Source organism: Heterocephalus glaber, unplaced genomic scaffold (genome assembly GCF_053883595.1).
Source record: "Heterocephalus glaber isolate CG9 unplaced genomic scaffold, H.glaber_assembly_v1.0 deba00001428, whole genome shotgun sequence".
Taxonomy (NCBI): domain Eukaryota; kingdom Metazoa; phylum Chordata; class Mammalia; order Rodentia; family Bathyergidae; genus Heterocephalus; species Heterocephalus glaber.
In genome coordinates this window covers 2,703,860-2,716,160 of record NW_028258293.1, presented here as the reverse complement: position 1 = coordinate 2,716,160, position 12,301 = coordinate 2,703,860, and the positions used below count along the sequence as shown (strand labels likewise).

Sequence of the window (12,301 nt, the reverse complement as noted above, 5' to 3'; positions counted from 1 at the left end):
AGAAGAATCAGAACTACGGTCTCCTGGAGCCTCCTGGTCCACAGGGAGCAGGTGGGAAATGACGCTGGCAAGCATTGCAAATCAGAGGCCCCCAAAAGCTTACTTCAGGTGGGATCTCAGAAGATTCTCCCTGTTCTCCTCCCAATCAGCACTCACGTCTTACCCCAAAGGGAGACCGGAGGGGCCTACAGCCCGAGACAGGTCCTGAAGAGACTCGCCCCACTCCGCGTGAGCCATTCTGCCCGCCGCGGCTGTGTCTCCTTCACAGTGAGCGAGCACTTGGGAAATGAGGACACCTTAGCAGTCTACTCTTCACCATGCACGCATGGTTACCTGATCAAATATGACCGAATTCTGGAGGACTTGACTGTCTCCCTACAGACAAAGGCTGGGCGGGTTAGGACTCCACATTGTTCTCACTGCTACACACAGGAAAACATCCATCCACTTGGATTCATCAAGAGCAATAGCAATCAGTGTAGGGCTCAGGACTGCACTATGCACTCAGAACAAAAGGGTGAGCAGCCTGCGATCCCTTCGCCTCTCCAAGCCCCCCCCCAACACTTTTTGAACCTTGGGCTATGACCATGCTGTCTTCTTTTTTTCCCCAGTACCGACGGAATATGGGTGCTCTACTACTGAGCTGCTTCCCCAGCCTTATTTATATATTTTATATTTTATTATATTTTTTGAGACAGAGTCTCACTGTGTTGTCCAGGCTGTCCTGGAACTTGTCATCCTCCTGCTTCAGCCTCCTGAGTAGCTAGGATCGATCACAGGCATGCACCGACACTCAGATGTAGCACTTGCAATGACCCAACTTCCCCATGCAGCCCACTCTCCTGGCTCATTCATCTCTAACCTGCAGACAGTTTCCATAGCCCACATCAAGCACTCTCATATTTCACAGCATGTTTCCCATTTCCAAGGAAGGTGCTGGAGAGCTGCAGAATCCCAAAGGCAGCTCCCAGGTGCAAACTAGGAAGGCTGCCAACAAAGCATGGCGAGGGCACAGGCGAGCAGTGACAGCCCAGGAGGCTGGTGTTGGGGTCTCTGTCCCACGGGGTCCTCTGTCCTGGGACAGGAGATGGGTTATCACCATCCTTACCCAGGAAGAGGAAAGTGGCTTTTCTCTTGCCATGTCTGTGCATTTCCCCAAGATCTCAAGGTCTCCTCCCTGGGTCCCAGGGGCCAGAGATACGTGTCATCTTCCAAGTGCTTCACGTGTTCAGTGGCTTCTCCCCACCCCGGCCCCAGATCCATCACTCTCTGAATTTGTGGCCTCAAGCTTGGAAACTCAAGCTCTGGGGCTCCAACCTCGGGCGACCCCAGCTCCTCCGCAAGGCGTCCCACCTCCTAACAGTAACAAGGACAGCGCTGCTCAGGCTACACTCGTCCAGGCGCCCCCCGCGGAGTACCACACGCCAGACGCATAGATCGGCTGCTGCCAGGCAACCGGGAAGGATGTCCTCGTGTCCAGCTACAGCAGAGAGCACAGACGGGCTCCGCAGCTTCCCGGTCACCGGCGACCCCGCCGGCCGAGACTCACCTGGGCGGTGTATTCCCGACACTACACCACGCGTCTACGCCAGCGGGGCCAGCACGCACTTCCTGAGCCTTAACATGCACGTATTCCGCAACTGTTTAGGAAAACCTTGCCTCTTCAACTCAACTACACTTCCTTACTTGCTGAGCATCCACACTTCCGTGTAAAATCTAACCAAGAAACTGACAACGAGGGAGAGAATGATGGAAGCAAAGGGACTCAGTATTGTGCACAAAGGTCTCCTTCGCGGCGCCCTGATCGGACTCCACAGGGCAGCAAACAATACATAAATCTGAGTGCATCGGCGGATCACATAAACAGTTCAGACCTCATCACGCCTCTCTGAACCGACTCCAATTCATCAAAAACGTAGGGACTAGTTATATACGGCACCTTCCACTAACTGAAACCCACCCATAAATTTCCAAATTGTAGGACTCAGCACCAAAAATAAATAAATAAAGACTGAGCAACCCCACGTACACTGGCGGACTCCCTCCCAGCCCCTCGTCTTCCCTCCGCCCGCCCCCTGAGCAGTCTCGAGTCATGCATAATGCAACACCGCGACTGCTAGCAGCAGGCGCACACCAGATAATTTACACTTGTTTTTATGGACACGAGGAACTGATCTTTGAAGCTGCCCCTAATGAGATTCCGCTTGGCCCTAACAGCATCCTGAGAGAGGGTTCCGGTTTTCCACTTGGCATCCGGTGCATATTTATAATGCAGAATACAGGCTCATTTAAATTGTGCATGTGGATTTTGGTATCTTCCCTATTTTAAAGGCGGATTTCCATAGACTAAGGAGCAAGGACTCCTCAATTACCAAGCCCTACTTTACCTAAGCAATGTCACTGTCAGTCACCACAGGTACTTATCAAAGGCACAGGGCCCTCAGAAGGCCTCTACCTTCCGGGAGAAACCTCACTGACTCTAGACCTCCACTAGGTCTAGGGCCTCAATTAGGTGTCAGCCAAAAGGCACCCCAGGAAGACTAATTACACAACGCTCTGCAGCCCAGCCACAGGGAGAGCGAGCGAGGGGCAACACCTGAAGTCAGTAGCCTAAATTAAAAACTTCCTCTCCCCCAAGGGCTGGCGAATTTCACTTTCTTGCTCTCTTTCTGCCTTGAATTTCTGCCCCAAGATCAATTCATTCTTAAGCCAGGCACTTTACAGCAGGGTTTTTCTGATCATTTACTTTTTCAGGAGTTTATAGTTTCATTTCCCATAATTAGAACTCCACCTCATGCTTACTCTGAATTTCATTTAAGTCAATTTTTAAACAACTTTTAGTTGCTCCTAATACCAATGTTGCAATGATCAGTTTATCAGTATTTAATCTAAATCACAAACTTCTCTCAAAACAGCTGCTCTGAAAGAGCTTTAAGTGTTTACTATTCCAGGATAGTAAAGTTGTTAAACAGAAGGGTGCAGAATAAAACTGGCTTGATTTATGCAGAGTGCATGATTCCTGAGAGGACGGATGACCTGCTTCCACATTCTGTCCTGAGGAAGGGTCACCCTTCCGGGCAGCTCCCACTCAGGCTCCCGGGAGGGCGCTGAAACAGATCTGAATGGATTTCATTCTCCTGACTCAAAATGGGATCAATCAATGAGCATTTCACAAGGACATAAAACAATATGCTTTCTGCCGCTTCTGTTTTTTGAGTTAAAGAACAATACAGGAAAGCCAAATCGTGGGGTCCCGTGCAAAGTGAAACTCTGGACGGGTTTTCTACAGTCGAAGTGAGAGTCTACAGAAGGCTAATACCCAGAATTAGCATGGGACCCTCAGAAGTACTCACGCTATGCGCCATACAGCTTGTTCCTGAAACACACAGGGGCTTACATAAGTCACCCTTGCTAAGGCCAAGGACAAGTCAAGCCCAAGAGCATGTTCTCAAAAGAAACGGACCATGTCCACACAGCAGCATAAACTCTTTCCTGACCTGGGGAATTCTTGCATGCTCAATTCTTCTTTTCATGCCACTGAGGATTAAACCCAAGGCCTTTCTGAGCTGCATCCCCAGCCCATTGTTCATGTTTTATTTTGAGACAGGGCTTCACTAAGTCATGAAGTTGCCCAGGCTGAGCTTGAACTGGTGACCCTCCTGCCTCAGCCCCCCAGAGCGCTGAGATTACTGGTCTGTGCCACTGCGTCCAGCTTCAATTTCCACTCATTCAGTCAGCAGGTGTTCGTGAGTGTCTTGCATGTGCCTAGTGCTGTGTTACATGCCATGGATACAGACAGCAAAAAATAAATTAAAATTGTTGTGTTCACTGTGCTTATGGCTGAAGAAAGTAAGTCCTGTGGCAGTTGGAAAATGCATTCATGACCAGGACAGCGGAAGGGAGCCACACCTTGGGGGTGAAGAGACAAGTACCCCAGAGAAGGGAGGGAAGCCCTGAAAGAGTGGTCAGGGAAAAACAGTACCAGGAGGGAGGAAGAGTCGGGGTTCTTCCAGAGCCTTCATGTCAAGTCGAGGGCCCTGGACCTTCCTACAGCCGCCCCCACTTCTCAGGACCCCTGCCTCACAAAATGACCATACAGCTGGGTGTGGCGGAGCACACTTGTAAACCCCAGCACTCCAGAGGCTGAGGCAGGAGGATCACCACTAAAAGAAGCCAACCTGGACCACATAGCAAGACCCTGCCTCAAAATAAAACATAAAAAGACAATTCAGCTGGCCCTGTTATGCATCTTCCCCTCTTCCCCTCGACATCAGCACTGACCCCGAGGCCTTGAAGACCTCAGGAAAGTGGGTGGACAGATCACTGAGGTTGGCACCTGACACTGCCAGCCGTCTGACTGGTCCCGCAGTCTGCACCAGCCATGAACACGGCACTGTCACTTGCTCCTCGCAAAGGAAATAATGTCGCCATGCAGGTGAGGCTCCCCAGAGGCCAGGCTTTCGTGGAGGGCCGGCTCTGGGCTCAGCTCAATCACACGGTTAGGGCGAGGGCCTCACATTTCAGACCCCAAGTCACAGAGCCTGCGCCCAGACTTTTAACAGCTTCTAAAAGCTCCAAAGTGCTGAATCCTCTTCCTGCCTCCCCCCAAGCAACTGGACGCTGCTTATTCCCAATTCCCACTCTCCTTACTCTCATATCAAACAGCTACAAAGTCACTCATTTAACACATTCAACACTCCCTTTTAATCCTAAAATTTGATTAGCATCTGTGATCCGAAAGAGGACGCATGGACCTACCAGCCCCCTGGAAAAACACGAGAGAAGGAATGAAAGCATGATGAAAGCAGAACTTTGGAAATGGGGCTCATTCCAGGGACAACATCGTAGTCTTGATTCCTGATAAGCCCAGGGAAATTCGCCAGGTCCAGGAAAAGCTGGGAGATGCTGGCAGTGCGGGGTCCCAGGCGCCTCCAGGGAGCGTGTTTACGGAGCCCGTGCCCCGGGCGATCCCAGGTTAACAGGGACTGGATCCCTCCAGCCCCGCACGGAGCTCCTCAGGGAACAACCCAAGCCCAAACTCGAGGACAAGAATAACACAGATGCACTCTCCTGGACGGCAGGAAGTAGGTTCTGCTGCCACTGAAACCGCCGGGGTGCCCGGGTTAAGGACACGGAAGCCCCCAGGACAAAGGACTCTGAACCCAGGGAGTCTAGCGAGGTCCCCACTGAGAAGACAAGACATTCACGGGGAGACTGCTCTGCTCGGGCAATGGCAGGGGTGCGGCCCGGACAGACTCCCTCTGGACAAGCGTTTCTCCTAACTTCTCAAATGACTTCATTTTTACAATATTTTTAATTGTGCCCAGATTTGTGTTAGCAGCAGTCCCTGCAGCGCTCCCTTCGCTCCCCCTCTCTTTTGCTTTGCACTTCTCTGCTGCCCAGGTCCAGCACCTCCACACACAGCCTGCGTGTTTATAACGTGACACTCCCTCCCTGCGGAGAGGGAGGGCGGGGCTAACACGCACGAACAAACGGCCAAAAACCTCATTTTCATTCCACACTTGACGGAATAAACACCTCATAAAGCAGGTGAGCAGGGGCCCCTTCCCACCCGGCCTGCTCTGTCTGAACGGCTGGCTCGGCTCGGGAGGAGGAGCAGGAGCAGCTGAGATGCTGGCAGAAACCCCCTCGGCAGGAGAGCTGGCCACCAGAGCAATGGCCGCCCCCCAGTGCCATACAGTTCCTCCTCTCCAGCGCGTGCGCCTCGAGCACTCGGGCCAGGCTGCATCCGCAGGGCCCTCTCAGCGCCAGGCCGGCGGGAGTAAGGATCGAGGAGGCCCGTCTGAAAAACCAGGCCCTCTGCTGCCCTGAGCTCCCCAAAGGTCCGTTTTTCCCTCCTCTTTGTGCACAGAAAATGAAGCTCCGCTTGCACATCGCAGGAAATATTTCAAAACATCCCCCCCTTTCTTTCTCAGAGAGCAGAATTTATGGTAACAGACAATTAACAACAAAGGACAACCAAGGCGAGCACCGAGGGTCCCTGCCCGGTTGCCAGGATGATGGGATGGAGTTCCAAGATCAACAGTGGAGCGTGCTGCCTGCATCCTCGCAGCGACAGTGACGACAGGAGGAGACTGGAAGGTGGGGATCAAGGGGGCCAGGAGCCTCAGCAGGGACAGCAGCCTCTCCCTGGGTTCTCCCTCCTGAACTCTCAAGGGCCAGCGAGGAATGAGGTGAGAAGAGGGCTCACACTACCGACAACCCAGCTGGGCCACTGTCCACCGGGAAGGTGATAGCGGACTCTGAGCCGCGCACAGAAGAACCCAGAATTAGGACCCTCCCAGGGCAGACACCTCCTGGCCTGCCTTTCCCACAGCCGCCCCATCTCCCTTTCTCCAGGTCTGTTGAACCCAAACAGGTTTCAGAGCCACCAGCTGTGCCCGTAAGGCGGGGTGAGGAACAAAGTGCAGACGAGTTAACCCGCAGAAGTCAGAATTTGCGCCGACATATGGAAAGTCTCCTCCACTGACAGATGGCCAACCTTGGGAAATCCTAGCTTCAAATAGTCTTACAGTTCTCAAAAGCTGGTTCATAGTTCGCTACTTGTCAAATACATTTGTCAAAAAATAGTGAAATCCAAACCTGAGGAGTTGAACTCCCTAAAAGGTCCTAAAAACTATGGTTCCACCCAGAGATCAAAGTAGACTGACGTACCAAAACCTGCTCTCCCACCCTCCAATACTGGTCTCACTGTGATGCGGGGTCACTTCCTGCGTCCCCAGAAAGCCCAGGCACAAGTCTGTCCCCGATCCTGGTTGATGAACACCAGCCCCGTCCTACTGTGGGAGCCAAGGCCAATACGTGATCGGCGGAGGCGCCTGCCAGCCCCTCTGCCCCTCGAGAATGCCCCCTTTCTCCCTTTTTATTCTCCTCAAAAAATGCAAGTTCTCTGCATTGGATTCCTTGCAGGCCCCGTCCACGCATGCTCTATGACTCCTGTGACCTGGGCCGCTCACACAGCAGAGATCTGCTCCCTGGAACTTCGGGGCTGGAAAGCCCCCTTCCAGGCAGAGTCCCTGACGGGTGGGGCCCCGGCTCCCTTCCTGCTTCCCAGCAGCTGTGCTCTTCTCCCTGGAGCCTCTTGGAGGCCTTTTCAGGACACGAAGCCCATTCCTGAGAGCTTCACCCTCAAAAATGCATCACTTCCCAGAGGCCACAGCTCTCACCGCCATCACCCTGGAGGTCAGGGTTTCAACAGAAGAGCTGTGAAGGGGCACAAATACCCAGGCCATAGCACTGCCCACGCGGAACCAGCACAGAACAGTGTGTAAGCTTTTAAAACATCATGTATTAAATATAAGGTACTAAGAGCAACAGATAGGACTTTTGTGATTTGGAAAGAAGTGCTACCGTTTGATAGACTTCTGTGGTTATCTCTGCAGAAGTATTAAATCAAAACAAAATGAAACAAAACTTTAAAATTTCCAAAACTCATGACTTAAATGGAGTGGGTAAAAACTGTATATCATAGGGAACGCCTAACTCTTTCAGGAAATTAGGGAGGCATGCTGGGGTTGCGTAGCTGAGGAGAGACTGTATTCTTTTCTTGATTTCAGCTTTAAGTCTTCATTCAAAGAACATTTTAAACGAAGTATACAATACATAAAAGGCTGGAATGCAGGTCAGTGGCACAAATACCTAAAGGCAGGTAGAAGTAATCTCCTTGTTTTAGCCAATCCATGTAGATGCCAAAATAGCCCACAGCAAGACAGAAAAAGACGTTTGTCTAATCCAATTCTTGTGCCATCTTTGAGATGGCAGGCTAGGAGCTGTCTCCAGCAGAAGTCAGCAAGTCTGAGTGGAGCTGGTGCTAGGGGGCAGTTCCGCCCCAGGCGATCTTTCAAAGAAGCCAAAGCCAACCCAGGAAGCCCTGTTACAGTCTACAGTTCTCTCAGAATTTCAAAACTCAACATCATCACATCCTAAAAATGCAACTGTCTACTTTCCTGAATGGTAGTGTTCATCCTCCTTTCTGTTTTCAAGCTTCAACAGCTTTAATGCACAATACAAAACTGTGCCAAAAATGTAAACCAACTAGAGGAGCTTATATTTTTGATTTGTGGTAAGAAAGAAAAAAGTAAAGAAACTTGCAAAAATCCATTTTCTTATATGTATATATTTTACCCTTTTACAGGGACAGAAGGTGAAGAAAATCATCTTCAAAGCAAGAGAAGCAAAAATATCCAGAGCCAAATACTGCAAGGGCCAATAATCCGACAACTTCCTCTGTGCAGTTAAAATTTCCACACAGAGCCTCCAAGTATAGTTTTTATATTACAAAAAGAAAAGACTAACATGGTGGTCTGCACAAGCGTGGCAGTCTGTCTGAACTGATCCTGAAACAACAGTCCAGCCACTGCAGGGCCACTGATGCACGTCTCCTCTCCAAGACCCTGTGAAAGTTGAAAGAGGGGAAGACACAGCAAGAAGAGAGCTAAGGGAGCACTGAGAAGGAAGAAGGCCATGCTGAGGACCGGGCCTCCCACGCTGTGCTGAGCTCCTCGTTTTTGGAAAGGGCTCAGCACTACCTAGACAGTGTTACAGGTGACAGGGTAGGTTGAGTGGTACTAGCTTTGCTTTTTATCTTAAAATCTCAGCTTCATAAGCTGTAAAATCTCAGAATTAAAACCCAATCTGTCTCAAACGCAGTCTAGCTCTTGCAGTTCTTCTTTTTTAGTTTTGCTTGCCATTTTATGAAAACATCTCCATAAAAGAAAGTTAAAATAAAACTGTGTAAAACAGCAGGAAGATCGGGCCCTCGGGAGAGGCGATGGGACGACTCGGGCCAGGCGTGTCTGTCCACAGCCTGAAGCCCCACTTCCTCTCTGATCATCTTTATCTCCACAGATGTAGCCAACTACTTCAGAATCCAGAATCCAGAGGTAACCCAGGAGGCAGGATTTGCTTTATTTGTCAGAATTCTTTACACTCTCTCAGAGTCAAGTAGCCAAAAAACAAAACACACTATGCAGTTACACAGCACACAGCTAGGTTTCTAAGAATAAGTCCAAATGGACAAAACATCTAATTTTAGACTGCTTTTTTAATACTCAGATGCAAACAAAGAAATCTACAGAATAGGCAAAGAGTCAGCTCTGAAACTAAGCCCAACTGTCATGAACCACGAGATGGTACCCCCGGGGGAGCCCAGGAAAGAGAACTTAACTTTTAAAAAGAAATGAGAAAGGAAAAGAAAAACACCCTGTGTTTATACATGAGCGCAAACTAAAAGGGCCATTCAGTATCTCCAAGACAGATTTATGATTGAAAACTTTTTTAAAAATTACAGCTATGCTAATGTGCGGGCCAGACATGAGTCTGTAATGAGAATGACCAAGTGCTTTACCAAGACAGGAGTGTGGATTTAGAATTCTTTTTCTCAAACAGCTACTGCAGCCCAGCTCTGTAGCAGCAGGCACTTCTCTACCTTGTTGGGAAAGCGGCGTGCTTTCATTCAGCTCACTCTCCACTTGTAAGACAGAGAGGTCCCTTCTCCTACCCACCAGGCGCTGCTAATCCACTCTCTCCCTACGAATAGCACTAATGATGTGGGATATGTGTTCTCAATTTTAAACAGACAGAAGAAAAGGTAAGAAGTATGAGAAATTCTGGACTGTCAGCATGAGAAGGGGTGATACTCGCTGGGGAGGAGCCCGAAATTCAGAGGCCAAACTTCCTAACGATCACAGAACAAGTAGTGGCCACGGCAGGACTAGAGTCTATCAGGGACCTACTACTGCAAGCTCCCCGCTCACTGATACTGTTTACTCTGCTGGCTTCTAAACATGCATCTGGAAGATGCTTATTTAAAAATATCTCATTAAGTATAGGAGGAAGAAGTAGGCAGAATCCTGGACATTACTCTTAACATGAGCATGCTGAATTATGTGGAATCAACCAAGAGCCTTTGGCCTGTTCCTTGACTACATCATACAATGGAAGAAGGTGTCATTCTAGGAAGTGTGGCCCAGACAAAGCCCAGGACTGCATCAGAGCGAGCTGGACTTAGACAAACTACATTTCTGTCATTCTCTTTAAAAAACCTTTATTTCAAAGTGTCATCTAGTTGTTATAAAAATAATTTAAATTATACAGCAGCAAATAAAATAGTGTAAGGTCGTTTTTCAACACTGCTTCCCCAAAACTAATTCCCAAGTTTACTCCCTAAATAATGAGTAATGATAGTGTGTGTGTGTCTCTCTCTCTCTCTCTCCCTCTCTCTCTCTCTCCCTCTCTCTCAAACAGTGGTACCTCGGTTCACAAACTCAATTCTTTCCATAATTCTGGTCTCAAATCAAATTGGAGGAGAAACGAATCAAATTCATGATTAGGTGCAATGTTGACCTTACTGGGAAATCAGGTTGGACAGAATTAAGTTCATGAACCGAGGCCATATATATATATATATCATCAATAGTGGTATCTATCCATCTATCTATCCATCTATAAACATAATACTCCTCTGTATTACCCTGTATTAGATAGGCTGTATTTTTGTATAATGCTCTTTCTGTGAACCCTTCGGTTGTCTTTTCAATTGAGGATCCCTAATACAGACCTGAAACAAACAGCTACTGCCTACCGCATCCTTGAACTGGATGACAGCAAACTCTGAGATCAGACAAACAGACACAAACCCTGAAGGAGTTTGGTATGAACGACCACCTGGGGAGCCCAGAAGATCATTTTGGATTATCGCTTTCCGAGCAGCAGAGATGGACAGCACAATGCGTAAGAACACAGGTGGACCTGTCAGGCCTTACACAGCCATGCAGTGGAGACAGGCAGGTGGTAATGCTGTCTCACCAGCTGGGACATCAAACCTTAGCTGTTCTCACCACACAGACTCAGCCACGTCTGTTTTCAGGACTATATGCCATATACAACATCTCGTTCGAGGTTTACAACATCTTAAACGTCGATAAACCCATTTTACAGATGACAAGACTGAGAAGAAAAATCCTCCCGTCATCGCCCAAGCAAGAGGACCAGCATTTATCAATGGATCTCCCTTACTATGTCCTCTCCCTCCAGCCCAGGATGTGTCCTGTGCACCCAACCCAATTACTCTGGTCAACCCTGGATGCTTCTCTTTACTCCATGGGGGAACAGGGTCAGGGCCAGCCCAAGTGGACCAAGGGCACTGAAGCCCTTCCCTCGGCAGGACCTCTGTCACGCAGTGACCAGGGGCAGGTGGAGCTTCCCACTCTGTTTATGGTCTTGACAGGCACCAAACCGGGACACCTGCCAACCCTGCCAACCCAAGGCCTCCTGGAAAAGTCCCTGTGGGCCTGGGCTGCTAACAGCTCCTAGAGAAAACAGGACTAAACTGACCAGTGATTCACTCTCCCTGGATTTTCCATGTGGATGGAGACAGTTCAGAATCGTAAAAACACTCAACATCAGTCAAACAACCAGGAGTGATAACAGCTAACATCTGAGTGCGGACCAGGTGCTCCGCCGGCCGAGGACTTCACAGGCAACCCGCCTCGCCCTTCAACCTTCGCTACAGCCAGGGAAACAGGCCTGGCTTCCGCGGGCCGGGCCCCACTTTACAGATGGGGCACAGAGCCTGGAAGCCACCTGCCTGAGGGGAGCCCTGGGGTCCCGAGCTGCACACCGCTGGCGTAACCACCAGGGGACGCTGCCCTGAGGCACAGCCTGTGTCGCTCAGCAGGATTCCAGGCACAGACAGGACAGCAGTGAACTGAAAATAAAATTTGATCTGAACCCCTTCTAGCCAGTCCTTAAAGAAAAGGGTGAGGAATTAACTCCACTGGGTGTCTGAGCAGACAGTGCACACGGGCACCCTGCACACGGGCTTCTGTAATGTGTCATTAGGCCTCTGGTCATTAAAAAGGAACAGAATCTTATGGTGCTTTCAGACCGACACTGGTTCTCACAGCACCTCCTCCAGTCATCATTAAAAACACTGAATAGTTTTTCAATGTTCTGCTTAGGGCAGATGAGGGTCCGGGACAGCAGAGCCTTGCTAATCCTTCGATTCCAAGCATCAGGTCTGTTAGTGTGACCCAGACTCCAGGTTAAACTGCAGCCTGTCAGCTCCAGTGGTGCTGTAATTTTGTTTTCCAATGCCATCTAGGATTGCTTTCTCAAAAATACAAAAAACGGATTTCCCTACGGCACAAGCAGATTCAAGGCAATGGCTTTAAACCTGTCGTTAATCTTGTCAGAACTTACAGACAAATCTCAGTAAAACCTCCTAGAATGAGATGAGATGTTAGCTCCGAAATCAGCAATAGGCTCCACGCGGATGAAG

The 12,301-nt window shown here is 49.5% G+C and overlaps 1 protein-coding gene and 1 long non-coding RNA gene across 10 annotated transcripts in view; one reads left to right on the top strand and one right to left on the bottom strand.

Annotated features, from left to right (window-relative positions):
• The window catches only part of Mpped2 (metallophosphoesterase domain containing 2), a 149,255-nt gene that overhangs the window by 128,061 nt on the left and 8,893 nt on the right, over positions 1-12,301 (bottom strand). The gene's annotated exons all lie outside the window — the stretch shown is intronic.
• Positions 5,534-9,302, top strand: LOC110350578 (uncharacterized). Its single transcript, XR_015451401.1, has 3 exons — positions 5,534-5,843; positions 5,937-6,102; positions 8,156-9,302. It is a non-coding gene; the product is annotated as an uncharacterized LOC110350578 (long non-coding RNA).